General features: G+C 45.2%; 1 long non-coding RNA gene across 1 annotated transcript; it reads right to left on the bottom strand.

The window, feature by feature from the left end:
• Positions 1-14,180: 14,180 nt before the first annotated feature.
• On the bottom strand, positions 14,181-21,026 carry LOC120500876. The gene is made up of 3 exons (XR_005627194.1): positions 20,438-21,026; positions 16,275-16,539; positions 14,181-14,376 (listed from the first exon to the last, which is right to left on the bottom strand). It is a non-coding gene; the product is annotated as an uncharacterized LOC120500876 (long non-coding RNA).
• Positions 21,027-22,533: the final 1,507 nt, after the last annotated feature.

Here is a 22,533-nt window from a genome sequence, read left to right as displayed (position 1 = left end):
AAACATAAAAGCCTATCTGCAGGCAGGATGTTTTTGTAATGCTCTGAGAAAAGGGCTGTAGCTTTTAAAACAATGGAAATACAGAGCTCTGAAAGTAATTTGTAGCCTTGTTTTCCATTACTGCAGCAGCTAAGCAATGTTGGTAAAGAGCTTTTTTCATGCTTCTATTGCTGTTTTTCGTTACTCCCACACACTTTAAACTTTTGGTCTTCTGCTGCAAATTGTTCACTTTGCACATATAAGAGATGGATGGGTGGCTAGACTAGACAACGCAATAATTATTCTTAATGTTATATTTTATGAAATTTCTATAAAGATCTGCATGGCAATCATCCTCAGTGGGGCTTCCTAGGGGCTGAGCAGAAGTGGGCTGTGGCTGATCATATGTACTTGGAAAGAGCTTTGAAGGTGCTTGCTGCCTCTTTCTACCACTTAGCACTGTTAGCTAAGATTACAGAGCTGAGCATTACAAATTTAATTTCGGCATTCTCAGATGTTTGTGGTTAGTTCCAGTAGTGCCTCCAGGGAGCTTACAGTCTGTGGATGTCATTTTTAGGAAAGGGGCTCTCAAAAGCATTCAGAGAAGAAGGACTGATCTATCTCTCTTGGCAAAGGAGGATGGGTTGCCTGGTATCCGTTTACAGGCTTTCACTCCCTTTGGGTGCTGGCAGAAACCCATGCTCTCAACAGTTCTAAGGAGTCAGATCCCACCTCAGGCTGGCACATGAAAGCCAAAACCTGTTAACAATAAAAATCCCTGAATTACAGCGATTTCTGAAAATATGTGACTCTGTAATAAAGGGTTGGGCTCCTGACTCATGAGAAGTTATTTGATTTACAGAAACAGCTCACTCCTGAGGCAGGCTGATCTGCCATGTGTTAAACAAGCATTTCTTGATAGGCTGCTTCCCACAGCCACAGCCGTGTCCTCCACTTCCTCTCCAACTCCCCTGCATCAACTCCCATGCTGTCCTGGGCTGTCCTCAGATGGGAGTGGGATGGATGGCTGAGCCAGGGCATGAGAATCAGGCTGGGAAACGTCACCCACTGTGAGTAATGTGCTGCTGCTGCCTCTGGGATGTATCAGGAAGAGTGTTGTACTGCAGGAAGGTGAGCTGCTCTGTAATTATTTCCTGTGAGCTGTGGGAGAGCTTGCCTGCCCTTCTGGGCACGGATGGGTAATTATGGGCCCACACTGGAGGAATAAGCAACCTCGTGCATGTGACTTGGACAACGTCACCACTGTGGAGCTGGTGATTCTCAGGCACAGGGAAGTGGCACTCACATTTCTGTGGGTCTGCCTAGCTGGCCCCACTTGAAAGGAGCACCAAACACTTCCTAGAAGGTAGATGGATGAATAAGAATTGAGTACAGATCAACTCCACCTAGAGGGTGTGCTGTCTGTCATTTCAAGAACCAACTCATCTCCATTTCCTTAGGGGAAGGATTGACTTCTGGCACACAGTGTGTTACTGCAGCTGCTGGTGGTGTAGTTCCAGTACTCCTTCTGGTAGAGAGGATTTCTTAGTGTTTCTCTTTCACTGCAGGTCAGCTGCTGCTGTAAATGCAGTGTGGAGTTGCTGGTGGCATGCTGGTATGTGGGTGCTGCATTTTACTGAGACTTGGAGAATCACCAGGGTAACACCACTGTGGTTTCAGCTTAAGCAGGTCCCTGCCCAGTGAAGCCAAGGTGAATTTTGACTTCTATGAAGACCAAGCCCCTTATTTGGGGATGTTAAGGAAGTGGGTCCACTAATGAGCCTAACTTGCCAGTGCTGGTTTGAAATTACCTAACTAATCAATGGAATAGGAGATCCTCCTGTTTCATATCTGCTGCAGTCCCGGGGAGTCTGCACAGTCAGCTCTGACCAGGCATGAGGAGGAGGATGAAGCAGTGCATGTGCTACAGCACCCATGTCTGATGCAGCCCTTGTCAGTCTCACAGGTTGTCTTGAACCCACTCCCACAGTGACCTCAAAGACAACATCTCAACACAGACAAGTCAAACACAGTATAAATTCTTTGGTTCCTTAAGCATTCCTGGCTGTCAAGGTCTTCCTCATACCAATGAAGCTGAGAAGCTCCTCAAATGTAAAAGCAGAATGGAGCAATGGAAGCTGGCAGATGTCCTTCATTGCTTACTGTCAGGTGTAACTGTCTCCCCTTGTTCACTGCACAGAGCCAGGGACCTCTCCACTCTGAGTCCACTGAGTTCACAGAGTCCAGTGAATTGCCTGGGGAGTAAACAGAGATGGATTTAAAGATACTCCATATGACCTGAAACTAAAAAAAAAATCCCCTAAAAAAAAGTCCCAAAAAAACACCCACCAAAACCTGACCAAATAAAATACCCAACCATAAACCTCCAAAATCCCAAAATCTAACTCCCAGGGCTGGAAGCACTGTTATCTTCTTTGTCCTTTCAAAAAAAATTCCTGAATTAACCATTCCTTCAAGGTTTCTCTTGGTCTCTTTTAAGCAAGAGCACATCAAGTTCAGCAAGTACAGATCAATTCAGAGTCTGGTCAACATATTTTCAGACCTACTAGGTTTTGACAGTGTCTGAAGCACCGATTTGCAGGTATCAGGCAGAATCTCTAAACGTCCCAATCACTTTCTTAAGTGGGGTATAAGGATATCACTTGAAGTTGAGTCTGGACCAACCCTCAGAAGAAATCCAGCCCAAAAAAACACCCACCAAAACCTGACCAAATAAAATACCCAACCATAAACCTCCAAAATCCCAAAATCTAACTCCCAGGGCTGGAAGCACTGTTATCTTCATTGTCCTATCAAACAAAATTCCTGAATTAACCATTACTTCAAGGTTTCTCTCGGTCTCTTTTAAGCAAGAGCACATCAAGTTCAGCAAGTACAGATCAATTCAGAGTCTGGTCAACATATTTTCAGACCTACTAGGTTTTGACAGTGTCTGAAGCACCGATTTACAGGTATCAGGCAGAATATTTAAACACCCCAATCACTTTCTTAAGTGGGGTATAAGGATATCACTTGAAGTTGAGTCTGGACCAACCCTCAGAAGAAATCCAGGTGTTGTTTAACTGAGAGTGCAATTGCAAACACAGCACTGTGGGTACACACTGCACTCAGGTGCTCAAATGGGTAATAATGATCATTTTCTCGTCTTCTCCTTTCCATATGGAATGGAAGTAATTAGCCATGTAACTGTGCCCCTGCCTCCAGCCAAGTATTGCTGAAAGGCTTGGAGCAGACCCAGCGTGTCAGGCTCCAGCTCAGCCTCCTGCTCCTTGGAGTGGCATTGACTTCCAGTGTGAACCTGTGGAATTAACTCCTGGGGATGGTATTTCTGGATTGCCAACACACTGTTTATATAAACGAGACATCCTTTGATATTCTCTTGGTTTTACAAATGTATTTAACACTCTTTCACCGTCATGGGAAAAAAATAGTTGTTATATCAATAATTGCTTTTTATATCTTTCCTCATGGAATTCTTTCTCCACTTGAAACTCCTATGGAACAGTTGAATTCCTTCAATTCAAATTTAAGTGAATCATCAAATATTTTGCACTGACTCCTCAAGCTGCTGCTGAGACACATTGATGCTTGGTCGACTTTTTTTTAAAAGAGTTGTCTCTTCCTTGTTTTCCTAATCCTGTCCTAACATGTCTTCCTACTAAATAATGTTCCTGCATTATCTTGGGCTCTCTCCCACTCCTGCTGTCCCACTGGCACACAGTGGTGGGGATCTGAGAGGCAGGACCATATTTTGTTACACGTAAGTGAATAAATGTCCTTCTTCCTAACAAGGTCTGCTCTAAACAGGCCAGGTGGAAGAAAAGGAAGGGGTACCCTTCCCTTTCACAGCAACCTGGTTAATCAATTCCTGGCCTGCTCATGGGATTATTCACTCTAGGTGAGCATGTTTGAATGTAATTAAAGCAGTGACAGGTCTTTCCCCAGCATACTTCAGGGCATCATGCTACCCAGCATCATTGCTAAAGATGCTGTGTCCCATGTGCACACGGGATCTTGACTAAAACATCCTGCAGCACCATGCCATGGCGAGCAGAAGCCCATCAGTGGAATGTCAGTGGTGCTAATTCACATGAGGGCCTGCCCTTGCTGGGCCACCCCTGCCATTGCTCCTGCACTGGTGGGGCACTGCAGACTGCCTGGCCTTGCAGCAGCTGCTTGCCATCCTGCACATTTGGAGGAGTGATACTATGGGAGAGGTCCTCACTCCCTCCATCAAGCCAGTTCCTCTTCCCAAAGGTAGTATCTGAAAGCTGCTGCAATGCTTAAAGATAGCAGCCTGCTGATAAATTGAAATTTTTTTCTCTCTGTCACAACCAGAGTAATTTCTAGGACTCCTTACCACCTTTCTGTAACAAAACAAGGAAGTCTGCAGCAGTTTTCAGGCCCTAAAGCTGCTCTGAAAACCCCCTTGCTTCAGCTTTTGTTTTCAGCCAACATTACTGTATTCCTACTGTTCCCATTTAGTACAAATAGCTCAGCTATAACTGAGCACCCAGAAGAGATGTAAATTGTGGAGTAGCTGAAAATGGTCATTATTTGTGCTTTCCAGTCCTCAGACATACGAACAAGGTACGTGGTATTAGCCAGCCATGTACAACACCCCAGGTACAAACGCCCATCTGTGAACAAGTGCCAAGAGCCACTAGTGCCTGTGTAGTTCACTGTGTAATGTAGCTACTGGCTCTTGTTCTTCCACTGTAGGTATCTTGTCTATCTAAGTGCATACAAAAAGTTATTTGCTACAAAGTCTGCATTCTGTGTTGTTAGTCAATAGTCTGAGATCTGCTGCTGTCCAGGAGAGTGAGTCCTCTACAAATGAAACACAGTTTTGCTGAAGGAGTAGAAATCAATGTGCTAGTTGTCTCAGTTTGAAAAGACAGGTGTCTGCTAAGGAAGACAGGACTCTCCCTTGAAATGGAAAATGTAAACGCCCTCCCTCCAAATTATTATAATTTTGAAATTAAGGTGCTCTCAGGCGAAGATGTGGGAATAGAAATAACAGTTCTTTACTAGGAAAATGAAAATAAAAATGCAGTAGTACAAAAAACACAACCAACCAACCAAAAAAAAGCCCTACTGACAGAGTCAGAATATAACCTGATACCCTGTTGGTAGCAGTCTGATTAAATGGTGGTTGCAGTCCTCCTGAGTGACAAATGTGGTTCTGTTGAAGCACTGATCCTGCAGAATCAGGGTACAGTTCTCCTCTGAAGGTCCAGTGGTGGTCCTTCTTCCTCTGGGAAGGAAAGGTCCAGTCTTCCTCTGGGAATCCAGTGAAAAAGGCTGACTGTGGTGTTCTAAATCTCAGATTACATCCAGGTAGGAATGCTTGACTCTTCCCACTGGGCAGAGCATCTCACAATGGGATGATGTCATTTTGTCAGTCATGCAGTGAGACTCAATGGCCCATTAACAGAAGATATTCCCCTGGAGGGAGGATGGTGGGAGAGACAAAGAGCACTGCCCTACCTGGTAATAGAATACATACTTTCAGTTACATCTGTTGCAACCTAAGGCACTGGTGCAATATGAGAGAGCTCTCCTTAACAAGAACTCTCTCATTTCTTCCACATCCATGTTCTCTTCAAAATAAAACAGTTTGCATGTGCCTTTTTTTTCTCTTCTAAAAGATGAAGGTAAGGCCTATCCACTTGTCAGAGACGTGTCCAGGTTATTTGAACAGTAACAGAAGACATCTACCCTTCCATCAGTGTGCTTCAGAAAGTATTCTCCCAAAAGATGGTATTGGTAATTGGTGCTGCTGCCCTGGAAGGTCACCCTGAGCATCCAGTAGGATGTGAATGAGAATTCCCTTTGTGGCAGGTGTGCTGCATGTTTTGCAGCGTCACTGAATGCAGGAGGAGACTTGTCCATCAGCAGAGATCCTTGAGACAGGCAAGGATGGTTAGAGCTGTGTGTGGTGTCACATTTTCTTGGGAAAGATTATTTCATACCTCCTTTCATTCCAAATTTGCAACAAAATAGAAATATCAAAAGAAGCTTCTTGAAGTCTTTTGTTTACATCCTGGTGTTTGGATGTTTTATGGAATTAATATAAAATCAAAATGTATTAAAAGTATTTGATAATGCTGTCAGTTTCAGTGAAATCAGTGATTATGTGAAACATTTCCATTCTTGTCTGTTATGCTAGGAGGAAAAAAAATTGTCAGTTTTAATAAGAAATGAGTTACCAATTAAATTTATACCACTCATTATCATCAGCTCTACACTCCAGGCTACTAGCAGTGTCTTCCTTTGGCAGCCAGGTACCACCATTTCTGTGACAGCTTTTCTCCACACTGATGGAACAAGGCATGGGCTCTTGTGATGACAAGAAAACCCCAATCCTATTTTGCTTTCCTTTTCATTCTTCCCTGTTTAAAGGAGGATGAGCAGTTCTTGTTTGCACTGAGGATCTCCTTGGCAAGGTGCAACAGCAGGGGCCCAGAAGAATGAGCTGTGAGCTTACAGCTCCTACCTCATGGCACTAAGCATGGTGAAACAGGAGGTGTGCCAGCCTTACTTTCTTCTGTAAATCTATCCTAGGGTCTCAGAAGTTTTATCTACTGTATCCTCAGAGGTAAATAAGGCTGGTGGCTAAAATCAAAGGGCTTCTGTTATCTTGTTTCTGCAGCAGTTTAGGGCCACTTACAGGGATGTGAACATCTACCTGGAAATACATCCTGACCTGCCACTCTCCAAGAGTTGTTTAACTATTTAAGTACCATGAAATAAGAAGTTCCTCAATTTTGAAACTAATTTTTCTTTTCTTCTATATTTTTTCTCTTTTCAATTGCTGATTTCCAGTCTGGAGTACACCTGGAGATTACCCAAGACTTGCTGAATCAATTTTCAGCCTCTGTGAGTAATTATAAAATTAAATAGTTTAAGAAGAAAAAATGCAAAAATTCTTTTTTGAGAGGAAAAATGCATTAGCCTTGGAGCTTGGTGTCCCCTCCCAAGAAACTTGTGAAGTGTCTCTTACAATGTGGGAACAGCAATTTGATTGTATTATAAAACAGACTGGAAAAATGCACAAATCAGATTGACAGGGAGTTCCAGTCAGCAGTGATTACAAAAACTCCAGCTCACAGCATGAGCCCTCTCTAACCACATCCAGGGGCTTCTATTTTTGAAAGGGATCAAAGACCTGACAAAAACATTCTCACCATCTCCATTTTAGAAGAATTCTGAATCACTCCATATGCCATGGTGTAAAATTTCAATTCTTTCCCTCCTCCTTGGCAGCACTGTTAGGGTGTGAGACAGGGTCAGCAGTAACTACTTGTATGTCTGAGGAGTTTGAAGTTAAGCCTGTGCTTTGATGAACGTAACAATCACACCGGATTTCAGAAGCATTGATCTCTGAGATGGCCCAGATGTTTTGTACCTCCCAGTCTGTGAGGGCTGCTGCTTTGGAAGAGGCAATTACCTGTGCACAAGGATGTGGTGGTGAAGAGCAAGGCTTAGGTTTGCTCCAGAATCCTGTCTCTAACAGTCCTGCCTATGCTGGATACTTTGGGGAAGACCCCTTCTCATTTCCAGCTGGAGACACGGTGCTGCCATGGTACATCCTGATGGGAGGGCTCCAGTGGACAGCACGGGGCTGTGCCTGCTCGTGCACGTCACCTTCCTCTGTGTCACACCAGCCTCTAAACTTGCCTTTCCTGTTTCTCCTCACTGCTCAGCTGTCCTGCATCTGAGCAAGACCTGCCCAGGTCCTGCCTGCTCTGCACCAGTCTTAGGCCCATGGCTGTGGTGAGCACAGAGACCAAGAGATGCAGTGACACATGAACTTTATGGCTGAGGAGAGGATTCACAGGAGGGGCACATCCTTGCTTCGGGGCAGCTGTGCCTACCAAAGGGGCAGGATGGACAAGGGGGGCCTGCTTCAGTCACCCAGCACCACCTGCATCACCCAGCACCCCAGCTGGGGTGGCTCTGCCTTCAGAGCAGGGAAAGCAGAACGCTCCCCAGCTGCAGTCAGCAGGCACCTAGAGGGTTTCACTCTCTTCAAACCTCTTCAAACCTCTAGCAAACACATCCACTTCCCTCTAAATTTTCTCTGCAGCTGACAAAGGAGAGGGGTGCTGCTGGGACATGGCTATTCCCATCAGCAGCAATCCAGCTGAGTCTGTTTGGTCCTTATTTATCCTTACCTGCCCTAAGGAAGGTGCAGGGACCTCGCTCAGGTGTGGATGTCACTGCTGTAAAAGCATGTGATGTGGGTGCTATTTTCTGAGTCACCAAGTGTGGAATCTGAGTCTTTGGATGTGACCTTGCTCCGGTAACACCACTGGAACTGCTTTCTGTGCATGCATATAATCCTTTCTGAAATGCAGAAAAAAACCTTCTTTGAACAAAGAAAGCTCCAGATGTTACTATAGCTCTTGCAGTTCTGTTATTCCAGAAACGAAAGGTTTTTGGTGGTGTTTTTTTTTTTGGTTTTTTTTTTTTTAATTAACAGCTGAGTTCCTGGCCTTACACACTGTTTTGAGCCCCACCTCCCACATCTCACAGGGACGCAGCTCAAAAGGCCGCTAGACCATCAAGTGCAGAGCTAGTCTAAACGGTTTTGTTTTTTTTTTTTTTTTTAAATTAACAGCTGAGTTCCTGGTCTTACACACTGTTTTGAGCCCCACCTCCCACATCTCACAGGGACGCAGCTCAAAAGGCCGCTAGACCATCAAGTGCAGAGCTAGTCTAAACCTGTCAGGAATATCCTGTGTTGTGATTCCATACATTAATTATATGCTGTGTAAAAAAGGATTTCCTAAGAGGTTTGTTTTTTTAAGTTAAACTGAAGATCTGGATCTTTTTATGTGTCAATGGACTAGATAGACCAGAATGGAAAATCCTGTAAGAGCCCATACTTCATGTATCAGTATTGCATATCAGCATCACATCTTCTCTGGAGTGCCTTCTTTGTTGTGGAATGAACACTGTTGTTATAAAAGGAATCTTTCTTTAATGGAGTGTCCTCAGGTTTAACATGTATTTCTTATTTCTCCTAATTTATTGCTTATCTTTGAAGGAGCAGGAAATCCCCTTGTCCACTTTTTGAGTGCTAATGGCTTGCAGCATGATGGGTCGTTTCACCAGGTGGGCAAAGAAGAGTGCACAATGATGGATATAACATCATGGAGGATGTTACATGAAGGATATAACAAGGATGAGTGGTGGCAAGTAGGAGTTTGCACCTTCAGGGGGGTTCCCACACAAAGGGAATTTCACAGACTAGGAATTTCACAGCTCTGGTCATTGTGCTCACAGCAGCCATTCCTCCATCACTTTACCTCACATCACCCATTTTTGCAACATGCTACCAAGGAAGTGTGTAGACAAGCAATCCTTAGCAACCCCTGATAGACATTGCCTATCTTAATTCCAGTCATGAGCTGCACTGACAGGTGACTTCATGATGACAGAAAAACCTGGTCCCTGTTGATTCCTCAATCTTTTACCTAACAGTTTCCTCAGAGAAATGGACTTAAATGGTTAAACTATGAAGTAGCCATACAAAAGAAATCAAGTGGTAAAAGGATTAAGACATCATCCTTAAGATTTCATCACAATTACAACTACTTGGTACCGAAATTGGGGTTTTAACATGTGCACGCTGACACTGTGGACCTGCAGTTGTAACATTGTTGATTGATGCACCTCAATTTTCTGAAGCATCCCCACGCAGAGAACCCACCTGAGCTGGCAGGATGCCTGCAGGAAACCTCTGCTGGCAAAGCCACCATGCAGGTCAGTGCAAAAGTAAAGTGACTCCATGGCTGTGCCTGCAGAGGGCTAGTCTAGCTTACAGTTTACCTTATTGAAATCTCAGCAGGGGCAAGGTTAGAACTCACAGAAGCAAAGATCTTTGCTAAGAACCTAATTCAGATGAGTGCAGTCTGGGCAGACCTTGTCTGGACACAGAAGTCAGGGCTTCAGTGTTACTGTGGACGAGACCTCAGTGCTGAGTCTTCAGAGGTGGTTCTGGGAACAGCTTACAGTCCCCTGAAGCTGCACTGACTTAAAATGAGCTGTAAGGCATTTCCTGGTGCTGCACTTGTAGAAATCAAGGTATACTACAATTTTACACCCCTGTTTTTAGGAAATACCCAGGCTGGCAGGTGGTGACAACTCTCTTATAGGTGCTGCAAAACTTTTCCAGAGGACCATAGAGGTTTCGTAGCAACTTCCTTCCATGGTCTTGGTGCTCAGTTGTGTTGTTTGCCATCATAAAACAGTGTTTCTGCCTATTTAAACTAGTTTAGTTCTTTTAAGCTGGCCAGGCATTGGCAGTGCAGCAGCAGTGTCTGATTTATACTTTTCAGCTTTCTATCCTTATATTCTTTTCCTCCAAAACTAACAAAACCTGAAGCAATGTAAGTGGGTTTCATGGGTTTTTTTTGTTTTTTTTTTTCACTAACCAGATCAGCCCATTGCTTAAATTGCTGAGCAATAGAAAAACTCCAAATTCAGAAAAGAAAATCCAAATTTAAAAACAAATATACACAGCAGCAATATATTCTCTGATCTCTGCATCTCCTACATAGCTCCTCTGGCATATCAAAACCAACAGATGTTGGTCATGTGCTTTGGATAACTCTTTCCAAATATGTGAGAGATATCACATTTTTGAGCCAAAAATGCTCTTAAGAACAATAAAAAACCAAAACATCTAAACTGAGATAACCTTTGTGTGCATGCATGTGTATCCAGTTTGAAAATGGCCATAGGTTTTAAACCTGTAAATTCACCAATAGCATCCAGGTTTGAACATATTGAAGTGTTTATTCAGTATTGCTGGTTGAGACAGGCAGCTTCTGACAGACAGCTGGAAATGACACCTTTAACTAGAAAGAAAGTGAGGAAGCAATTTGGTGAGTGGAAAAAACTTTAAATGGTTTGGGTGTAAGAGGGTGCAAGAGAGAAACCCAGTTACTTCTGTGTCCTGGAGCAGCACTGAGACATTGTTTGTTCCTGAAGTAATTCACTACAGAAATACATATTCTTGGTGTTTTCCTTGAAACCTGCACTGCTCTGTAAGCTCTGTCATAGAGAGCCATGAATAACTGTGATTGTATGATTCTATTGTATGATTTTATGAACTGGAGTGCAGGAGGAAATGTGGATTCCAGTCCTCCCATACTGAAGCCAGACTCTTCCTGCCCTCACCAGGATCCACCCCTGCCTGATGCTGAACAAATCCAATATTCACAGGGTGTGGCATCCCACATGAGCAAGACTGAGGCACAAACCCAGGCCTTCCAAAACTGCCCGATGTGAACTCCCTCCCTCTTTCCCTGGGCTTGGCTGCCACTGTTTTAACCCATCATCAGGCACCTCCACTAGGGATCAGCTGCACTTACATCCTCATGCATGTTGGAGATTTGCCTGCTCTTGCCATTTGCCAAACTTTACTGCTGTAAAACATTGGATTTGTTGCTCAGCACTAGTGCTTGCACCAATGTGGCTGTGTCAGCCGTTGGCATCATCAACAGCTTGCCCTGGCAGAGACCAGGGCAAACTTGCAGAGCAGATCAGACCTTGGATTTCTATCAAAACCCATCTGTTTCTGACTGAGAGTTATTCCCACCACCTTTATAGCTGGGTAGGATAATGAGCTATTGAACCCACAAATTAGCACAACATGGAGTTCGTTTAATAGCTTTCCTCTAGAGAAAGTCAAGGCTGCTAGTGCATCTTGTGTATACAAGCCAGGCCAGCAAGCAGGAGGACTTATAGCTGACAGTGTCAATTGTTTTTAAAGTGTTACTGCAGTGCTGGCATTTGAAAAGCAATTTAATATTTCTCCCATGACAGTCACTTCAAATATTCTGGAAACAACCCGTATGAAACCACGGATGACAGTTACAACACTTGTCTTTGCTGAGATGCCCAGACCAGATTTGTGTACAGCTTGTGCAGTGCTGTGAGGTGAACAATGCAGCAAACACAGCTCTTCCATCCACCTAAATCCACGTGGCAGTGGGGGTGTGCAGGGGGTGAGCCCCACACCTCAGGCCCTGCCACAGGGGTGTTGTAATTAAAGAGCACAAGGGCTGGAAGGAATTCAGGCAGAGCTGCTGCAGCAACACTCCCTCCGCAGCAAGCTGCAGCACCAAGGGTTAACATTCTGCTGCCTGCCTCACAAATCTGCATAATGCCTTGCTTTGGCAGCTCATTTGCATAATTTTAAATTACTCTTTTGTCTGGAAAATAAAATCTAAAACATAGGTTCAGACATAAGTGGCAGATACTAATGTTTTATATGCTAAGAAGGCTTGGTTAAGTCTATTTGTCTGAACTCAACAATAGAGGTTGTGAAAATAATTTTAACAGAGAGATGTTGTTTCTTTATTGCACAGCCTTGAGTGCCATTTTGACTTCCTAAATAAGGTCTAATGTGCTCACAGAGGGGATGAAGCTTGCCTACACACGCTCAGACTCTCCAGCTCTCCGGAGGGCTCTGCAGCTCCATCCTTTGCCGGGGGGGTCCAGCCCACCCCTCTCATTAAACTGCAGAAACAATGCAGCAGCTGGAGACTGAATCCCTGTCATCAGCACATCCTTCAGGGATGGGCTTCCAGGCTGTAGCTGTGTACTCAGAGGTGTAGACACACGATGAGCTCCTGTCCCACCTCCCACTGCCAGGAGGGATTCGGCTTAACAGAGGATGGATACCTACATTTCCTCAGATGAATCACACTCCCAGCTCCATCGACTGCCATAACTAAGTCTCCACTGCCTGGTGTGGGAGATTAGACACCTAAATTCAGGTATCTGTTTTCTGGATCTGATTCCCACTCCAAATTCAGCTGCCAGACTGTGAGGTGGTCTTTGTGGGCAGAGCCCCATACCTCTCAGTTATGCTCTCCCTCGTGCTGGGAGACAGATACAAAGCACAGTGCCTTCTACTCTTAAGTGATGTGTTTCAATGTAGGAAAAGGGGCATTAACCTGCACTGGCACTTCAGTGTGTTTTAAATCATAGCTTATCAGAACAGCAGAATAAATCCTAGGAAACAGAAAGCCAAATGGGTAAGTTGCCTGTCATTATGACTGAAGCCTATTTGAACTCCTGCCCTAGTGCCTTACATACTATTAACTTCTGTACATTCCTCAGGCAAAAGCCTGTAACTTGTGCATTAAAAATAAACAGCATTTCCAAATGGGAGATCCCAAACCAATGGATTTGTGCTCTTGCCTCTGTTGTCCTGAAAGCTAGGTGACACAAGAAGACATTTCCCAATGGACATCAGCAGTGTGCCCAGCAGGCATTCTGCCCAGAGGAGCAGCCAAGGGGTTCCCCTGCCAGCTGGAAGGCATGGTGACAGGGAAAACTTCAGGCAAATTTAGCTGGGTCTAGGTAGGTTGTACAAAATGTACGGGGGGAAAGGCCAAGTGTGAGAACGTACTCATGAGTGAACAGATCTGCCAAATACTAACAAGTTTATACCTGGCTCATTTAGTTCAGTTTTTCTGCCCTCCTTCAGATTCTAGTGGCATTACAATATTCATGAAAATATTTCAAAGATGACTTAGGGCCATATTTCTTCTCCTTTCCCATTTTGCAATACCTAAACCTTTTGGTTGACAATTTTGTTAAAAAACAGACAAAGTATATATACAGTATTAAACATTTAAGGCCCAATAATTAAAGTCTCAGTTCACAACAAAAGGCAAGTGAAACTACCTGTATGTTCAGTTAGTAGCAAGTAATTCTGAATGTGCAAATCAGCCTGCAGTTTCATGTCAACTACCTGCCTGTCTATAGAAATATGGCCAACAGGTATAAGCAACAGTGTTGCAATTGCTGTTGTTCACAATAACACGTTCAGCCATCAGTTAACTGTGACCCTGTCTTGGTTTGGAAAGACAGGTGTCTGCTAAGATAGGCAGGAGCGTCCCCTGAAATGGAAAAATGTAAACCCCCTCCCTCCAAACTGTTATAAATTTGAAATTAAGGGGCTCTCAGGAAAACATGGGAGCAGGAATAACAGTTCTTTATTAGGGAAGAAAATAAAAAGAGAAAACAATGCAGTAAACCAAAACAACACTGACAGAGTCAGAACACAACCTGACACCCTGTTGGTCAGGGTGTTGGTAGCAGTCCAATTGGAATTGTGGCTGCAGTCCTCCTGGAGTGTCAGGTGTGGTTCTGCTGGAGCAGGGATCCTGTAGAAAGGGTGTAGTTTTCCTCTGGAGATCCAGTGGAAGAGGCAGCTGTTCCTCTGGGAAATCCAGTGGAAAAGCTGTGCTGGTGTTCCAGAATCTCACGATCATATCCGGGTAGGAATGCTTGGCTCCTCCCTGTGGGTGGAGCATCTCCCAGTGGATGCTGTAGTTCTTATCAGTCCTGCAGTGACATTCAATAGCCTGTTATCAGCAGATGTCTCCCTGGAGGGAGGAGTAGTTGTGGAAGAGATAAGGAAAACTGCCCACTTAACAGAAGACAGCTGCCATACAGATGGCAAATAGAATATAATTTGCTTGGCAATGCAGGACAGTCCCTTTCCTCTTAACTGCAATGGAAGAAAAACCTTCCACACTATTTATTCATATTTTCTTTCCTCCATTGGTTTCAATAAAGCAAAATGTTAACAGCCAAAGCAGTTCCCAGCACAGTCTTCGTGTGCTGCATTTCCTATTGACCATTGCAATTTTTTTTCTGCCTTTCAGTACTGAAGGACCATCACCATAAAAATCCTGTTTTGTGGGACTAACAAATGTTAGAGCTGCCTCTCTTCACATGAATTTAACATCTACTTTTTTTGACATTTAATCACTTCTGTGACTGGCTGCAAGACCCACTGCAACTGCATTCTCATCTGGGGATGATGCTATAGGGACAAGGAAGAACAGTAAAAAACAACCATCCTGTTCTATGTGAATGTTCTTAGTGATTGAAAGGGAGAAAACAAAGAAGAAAACAGCTCATAGGATTTTTAGCAGAAGGTGCAATCATCCCTGGAAGCAAAACCCATCGTTTAAAGGGAATGGGCTGTGCTTGACACTTTGCCTGCACCTCCTGACGGGAGCCTCCAACTGCTGAAATATGGAAGAAATATTTCAGAAGGGATGGTGGATTTGTAGGCTCTGTGTACACTCATTTTTGCCAGGCCAAATTTCTCCTGAACAGCCGCTGTTTATAAGCCACTTCTCAAATGACACAGCCTCTGGTTTGCTTCAAGTGCCAGCTGTAAACGGAGGCTGCTTTGGAGATATTTCACAAGCATTTTCAGCTTTCTGTGTGCCTGTGCTACTGCTCAAATCAGCAGTTTGGGCTCGCAACTCATCTTCCTCTCACCTCTTCTGTTTCATGTTGTGGAGCAGCCTGAGAGCACACAATGTGGCCTCCCTTGGGGTAAAACCAAATGGGAAACTCTGCTCCCAAAGTGCCTCGTTATCTCTGGGAAAGCTGTGCATGTTCAGTCCATGAGGAACAGCTAGAGCTGGCCAACAAAACCACTCTCAATAGGGGGATGGCTGGGGACTTGGCACCCACTGCTTTGTGCTACACTGAACTTCTCTGGAAATGTTTAAATTTTATTTTTTTTCAAGGGGAATTAAAACCCAAGAACTATCTACTATTTCTTCCTATATTATAAATAGCCATCCATGACAAATGGCTATTTAATGACAGAGGAGCAGCAGCTAAAAAGTAGGCTGAAAGTATGTATGCTGAAAGGTAAATCCTGGTCCCACTAGAGTCCATGGAATAATTCACTTGCTTTTCACCTGGAAGGTCTCCATTCCTTTCCCTGCCAGAAACAAATTTACTCTGCAATAATTTCAGAAGGCAGTACCTGAATCAAGGCCACACAGAACTATTGCTGTGAATGCATTTCACTCACACATTTTATAATGGTGATTTTTTTTTTGCAAAACTGCATTCTTTGAAGGTAAATATGGTTAAGACAAGAGTAGCTAGCCCAATCAAATTAAACCAATAGGAAAATAAAAAACCCTTTTCTTGACCTAGATAATTACCTGGACTCCCTTGACAGCCTGCAGACAGATAAGAAGGAGAAGGCAATTCCCTAGGGAACACAGACAACATAGGAACAGACAACTCTAGGAACAAATGCCCATCTTAAAGTGGCTTCCCAAAGTTTAAACAAATTCTGTATTTCCTTACCAGGAACTTAAAGGAAGCTGCTCTGATACAAAAGAACACAGCTCTGTTTTACAGCTGCCTGCACAGGAACACCTGCCCAGGTGACACAAAGTCTCAGAGATACACCCACCACGTACACTGTGCACTCCAGCTGTGCCCATGCCACCTTACAGGGACAGTCACACAAGGGGCTGTGTGACTCCTCTCCTCCCTCAGCTCCTGCACACATCCTCCAGGATGCCTGGTGAGTTCCTTTTGCCACACTCTGCTGCATTTATCAGTGGACAGGTCTGGGCTACACACAAGGAAGTGATCATGTAAACTTTGTGGGGCCTGGACAAGAAGAGATGTCCTGGATGCCCATTCTGAAGGAACAGATGCTCAGAAATGTCTCTGCAGGAGCTGGAAGAGAAAGATACAAGTAAGAGGTTGCAAATATGGTGAGAAACGATGCCAACTGAGAGTCAAAACCTCAGACCACCAGGTACTGGTGGATCTACAATCTCCACCGAACACTGGGCAGAGACCTCACTTTGATCCCAGACATGTTGTGCCAACACCCCTAAACAAAGAAAGCAAACCATACTTTCTCCTTAAGAAAGGAGAAACAGATCATAGGTTTCCTATTTGGGTTGGAAGGGACATTAAAGAACATCCAGTTCCAACTTTGCTGCCATGAACAGAGATACCTTCCACTAGACCAGGCTGCTCAAAGCCCCATCCAACCTTGAATGCTTCCAGGGATGAGACATCCACAGCTTCTCCAGGCAGCCTGCTCCAGTGCATCACCACCTTCACACTGAGTAATTTCTACCTTATCTCTCACCTAAATCTGCCCTCTTCCAGTGTAAAGCCATTACTATGTGCCGTTGTAGAATGTCCCTCTCCAGCTTTCTTGGAGGCTAAATTCCTTGCAGAATCCTAATTTCTGTCACTGGAGTCCTTCACTGCAGAGCTGAGGAAAGGAAATGCAGAGTAGATCAGACAAGGGAAGAGAAGGGAGATCAGTCACCTCCAGAATTGCTTGATTTTAAACAATGTATTTCAGTCCAGGCTGTGTGTCAAAGCTCACCATATTCACTTCTGAATATCTGAGTCTCAGACAAAATTTGACACAAATTTCTGGTCTCAGAGGTCTCTGCTAGTTTAACTGACCCAAGCATTGGAGAGGCAGCAGGAGAGCTAGTCCTCCAGCTACGAGAAAGATAAAGATCAAAGCAGAGCTCAACTTTTTTTAGTTGCTGAAGAATCCCAGGACAGAGAGAAATGTTGTGTGCATTATTAGACATTGAAAATCCCAGTCTAAGAAAAGTTCCATCAGCTTTGCTATGAAAGAGCTACCTTGATTCAGTCTGTGACACAAGGTGATGGAAACCTTGCCATATACTTTGCTGCTCATTACAGGAATTTCTTTTCAGCCTCGGGAACAATCTAGAAACTGCAGTTTTCTGCACAGCATTCTTGCCTGACATTTCTAGGAATGCTGGCCTCATTTCTTCCAGAGCAAAATGCAATCTTACAGTGCCAGCCTGATGTCATCTCTGTTGACATCTGGAGCTAACAGCCCGCAAAGTGCACTCTGGAGCTCTGCTTCTCTGCCCGAAGCCTTTCCTTCTACTCAGGGCCTCTTCCCTGACTTCTGCACGTCCCATCAGGTGCAGCCATCAGCCTGTGGAACACCTGCTGGCATCTGCTGCCACTGTTTACAGAGCAAAGTCCACTGCAGTCCTCTTACCCCCACCCTCCATCTTTAGCAGCTCCCCTCCCCTCAGAACGAACAGACTGCTGTGGAACCCGCCATGCAAGCAGTGGGGAACAAATCTGTCCCAGTGCATTTTATTCAAAAGCTTTTTTCTGATGTGAAAGTTCCTGATCCACTGGAACTGAACATTTGTGGAGCAGGAGGCTGGATAAGATGACCTCCAGAGATCCTTGCCAAACTAAGTGGTGAAAACTTCAAGAGACACTGACTCTCATCAAAACTGAATTTCACACATGACAGCAGTGATCCCACAGGAGTTTTGTATGGTATTTCCAAGTTGACAAAACTCTTGCACAGAAAATATATGAGCAAGAAACTTGTTCTGCTGGTTGGGTGTTGGTGTATTTATAGCTGCACCTTCATAAGGAAGCTGCTGCTTTACCTGTAGACCTGAAAATAGCACTATGTACACATGGAGGAGCTGTGCAATGCAGGCAGCCAAATTTCTTAGGCCAAGACATACAGTGTTGTCTTAAAGACAGATTTGGTAAAGAAAAAAAGTCTGGTTTGGTTCTTAAGGATTTTTTTCATGACTTGGCAAACATGAATTTAAAATAACATTTTAGTACTGGATGCTCACATCCAAGACTGGGGCAATCAAGGGAACTTCGGACAAATAGTCTATTTTGAAGTTCTTAAAAAACACAAGTTGTAAGAATGAGTAGTTTTGCAGTCAGAAAGCAATTCCATTTGAAGTCAAATTCAGATAATCAAAGGGCCATCAAGCTGCAACCCCTGTAATTATCTTCCAAAAACAAGTGGCCAAAGCAGGCATTCCATGCTTGCCACTTCCCGGTAAGGCAAGAGTCAGCCAGTAAGATGCAGCCTCACACCCCTGAGCTGGAACTTCCTCCATATTCCCAACTCCTGTCAGAATAACACCATCCTTGAGCACTTGCTGTGTCCTCTCACCTGTGCTTAGAGGCCATTTGGACAGCGGTGTAAACGCTTCGTGTGAACAAGAGCTGACATTTGCACTACTCAGGTTTATTCTGGCTCTGAATACAAGTTCCAGTGGAATCCATTTTAAATTTTTTTTTTAATTTTGGTCATGCTGAGTGTTTGCATTGGCAAAGGCACAAGCAATGGCTAAAACTGGGGTTTAGACACAATATAAATAAAGCTACAGAAAAGGATTGCTTGGAAACGGCCAGCAGCAGAATGCCGAGGCCTAACAGATGTGCACCCCCTCAGGGCTTTCCCAACTCCATTCCTGTATCCAGCAGGATTCCACAACCCATTCACTTCTAAAGGCTGTGTGCTAATGGCTGAAGGGAGAGAGCAATGGAAATCTCTCCCTATACCCATCCCCTTGAAGAATTCCAATGAACAAGTCACTGCATTTGGAAATGCAAACGCTTTAGAGAGCTAAATCTTGAACAGAAAACCAAATATAATTATCTGGAACTTCCCAAAACCTACCAAAAATTCTTGACAACATTCAGAAGGGCTCTGTGGGAATCCACGTGACCCATCGTCCTACTGCTCAATGGAAAAAAGAAATGACTGCCAAAGGGAAATATTTTTTTTGTCTGGGAATTAAAAAAATCAAATTGAGAAACAAGGCTTTTCAGGTGCTTATCAAAACATGCAAGTGATTCTGATACAATAACTGAGGTCAACACAGCTCACGAGAATCACTGGGATAAACACCACAAATATTTTCAGGGAAAGCATAAAGACTGATTTTGGAAAAAAAATGGCAGAAAAAACCTAACAAACTTAGGTACAGGCAAACACAGAACTAAATAATAAATAAACTCTATGCCCTGTCCTAACACCAAAAAAAAAATGTGAAAAGGTAAATTTGGACCTACAAGTTTTTAAAAGCACAGCTACTGCACTGTGTCACTACCACACAGAATGAGTGCTATTCCATGCCTTGTAGATTTCCAGAAACCTGTTAGTACTTCCCTCCCAGGATAAACCAAATTACTTATTTGTATTCTTGAAGGCATTTGAGTATCACTGCCACTTGAGAACAGAACATATGGAGAAACTTCATCTAAGAAATCTGGAATGCATCAATTGAGTATTTCTTCTATGACATTTCCTCGTGTTAATGATAGTTGGGAAACAAACCTTCACAAACTCCCCAAATCTCTGGGCAGCAAGCAGCTGCATCAGCCTATTCTTGGATTAGCTCTTTTCAGCTGAACTGGGAAAAGAGCCTAGGAAGAAAGGGGAGTGGAAGATGGGAAGTTACAAAATTCCTTAAGGTCGGAAAGTGGGGGAACAAACAGAGATTTTTAGTGTTTATGATTATATAGACTCAGAAATCACTTCTAACTCACTGAACTAGGTTCTAGAAATTTTTTTTGGCACCGCTATCATGTGATCACCATCATTCCTCACATGCTAAAAAATTCCGAGTCAGTTTTCCAAATTTCTGATTTCCTGAAAACAAGCAAGAGCAGGCTGCAAAAGCAGTAAATTCCAGAAAAAAAAAATCACCAAAATCAAAGCTTGGTACAATCCTTGCTAAGGTGTTTAGTTTCTATAGAAACAAATGGTTGTTTTATTGACTTTGCTACTCACCCTTCAGCACATTGACATGTTAATTTGTTAAACACAGCTCCATTGGCAAGGTGTGGAGCAGCTCAGCCGAACCCTGTCCCGAGGAAGGCATGCAAGGCCAGGGGCACCGGGAGCTTCACAGCGTGGTGGCTTTGTATTCTTTTTATTCTGATGTACCACCAACCCGGCCTGGAGAAGGCGGAAAAGGGACCGCACCAGATATAAATATCTCAAAGGAATGTGTCGAGAGGATGGTGCCAGACTCCTTTTGCTGGTGCCCAGCCGTAGGACGAGGACTAAGGCCAGGAACACAAGTGAAACACAAGTGAAACCCAGGTTCCGCCTCAGCGTGAGGGCAGAGCGCGGAAGGGGCTGCCCGGGAGGTGCTCCCCACCCGGACACGGCCCTGGGTCACCGCCCCGGACGACCCTGCCTTGGCAGAGGGGCTGGGCTGCATCATCTCCAGAGGCCCCTTCCAACCCTAACGATTCTGGGAACCTCCCTGAAAAATGGTGAAAAACCCCGGCTGCTGCGGGGAGCACTGACCAGAAACGCAACTGGGAAGCACAGAGCCGGCCGCGGGGCTCGAAGCGCCTGCGGGCACGGGGGGGATCCCGGTTCCCGGGGGCACGGGGGGGATCCCTGCTCCCGCGGGCACGGGGGGGATCCCGGTTCCCGGGGGGGATCCCTGCTCCCGCGGGCACGGGGGGATCCCTGTTCCCGGGGGCACGGGGGGGATCCCTGTTCCCGGGGGCACGGGGGGGATCCCGGTTCCCGCGGGCACGGGGGGGATCCCTGTTCCCGCGGGCAGCGCCGCCGCTCCCGCCCCGCGCCCCGGGGGAGCCGCGCCGGGCGGGGGGGGGGCACAGGGAGCGCGGGGGACAGGCACGTGGTGCTTTACGTCCCTCTTGCGCAATGACGTCACCGCGGCCCGCCGCCAGGGCGGCGCGCCGGGCCAATCGGCGGCGCGCTTAGTGGCAGGGGAGGGAGCCGCGCGCGCCAGTCAGCACGAGGCTTGCACGCGCGCCGCCGCGCGCGCCGGCCGGGCCCCGCCCCTTCCCCGTCGCTCCCGGCAGCCGCCGCCGGCTGCGCCCCGCGCGGGGCCGCGGGGGCTCCGGCCGGCCGGGGAAATGCCGAGGAAGGAGGCTGCCGGGGTTCCCTGGCCGAGGAAGCGGGTTCCCGGGGATCCCTGGCGGAGGAAGGAGAACGTGCCCGTGTTAACGAGGGATGGAGCGAGGCAGACAATGCGGATGGGGGATCGCGGTGTGCGAGAGAATGACGGGAGCGGGGATAAAGGCGGCAGCGCTGTCACACGCAGCGCCGGTGCTCCCTACAAAAGGAGGCCCGGGCTCCCGATCGCTGGCGGTGTGCGGCTTGGCTGAGATGGGCATGACAGCTGCCAGCCTGCAAACCACGCAGCTAACTTCGTGTGGGATTGCGGGAGAGAAATTGCAGGCTGGGGAGAAACTGGAGTGCTTTGAGGGAAAATGAATCCACGAACCAAATTTTCTTCACTGCTTGACGTTTATTTGACAGATCTGTGTGGCTGTCAAATATCTCTTCACTAGCAATTGCTAATGGTATGTGTAATAGCTTGCAGATTTTGCTTCTGCTCTTTTTTTACAGGAATTATTAAAAACTTCATCTTTATTTTCTCGCAGATTTATGCGTGAATAAATCATGATCGTTAATCATCATTGGATAGAAATCTAAAGTGTTTTTACACTAAAGATAAATGTTATTTAATGATTCTGAAGAATATTTGAGTATTTTTAAGTCTTAAAAAAGCATAAGCTCTTGGTTATATTCTCCTTGTTTTGATACTAGCAGTAGGTCAGGGTCCAGGTCACTTTTCCTAGACCGGGCTTTGCTGAGATGCCTCTTAGAGCAGGTGAGGTTTGAGCATGTACAGTGAGGAAAATGGGTAGTTTTGAAAACAGAATTTCTGCCTAACTACATAGTCTATATGTGTACACAGGGAAAAAAAAAAAAAGATAAAACAGATCTAAAACCTGAAGTGTGTTCGTGTGGACTGTATTTTTTTCCCGTAGCCTGATAATGCATTTTACAGAGTCCTGCTTCCTAGGAGGCCTAGCCATTCATACGGAATTGATTTG

Source organism: Passer montanus, unplaced genomic scaffold (genome assembly GCF_014805655.1).
Source record: "Passer montanus isolate IOZ18808 unplaced genomic scaffold, ASM1480565v1 scaffold19, whole genome shotgun sequence".
Classification (NCBI taxonomy): Eukaryota; Metazoa; Chordata; class Aves; order Passeriformes; family Passeridae; genus Passer; species Passer montanus.
This window is presented reverse-complemented; position numbering and strand designations above follow the sequence as displayed.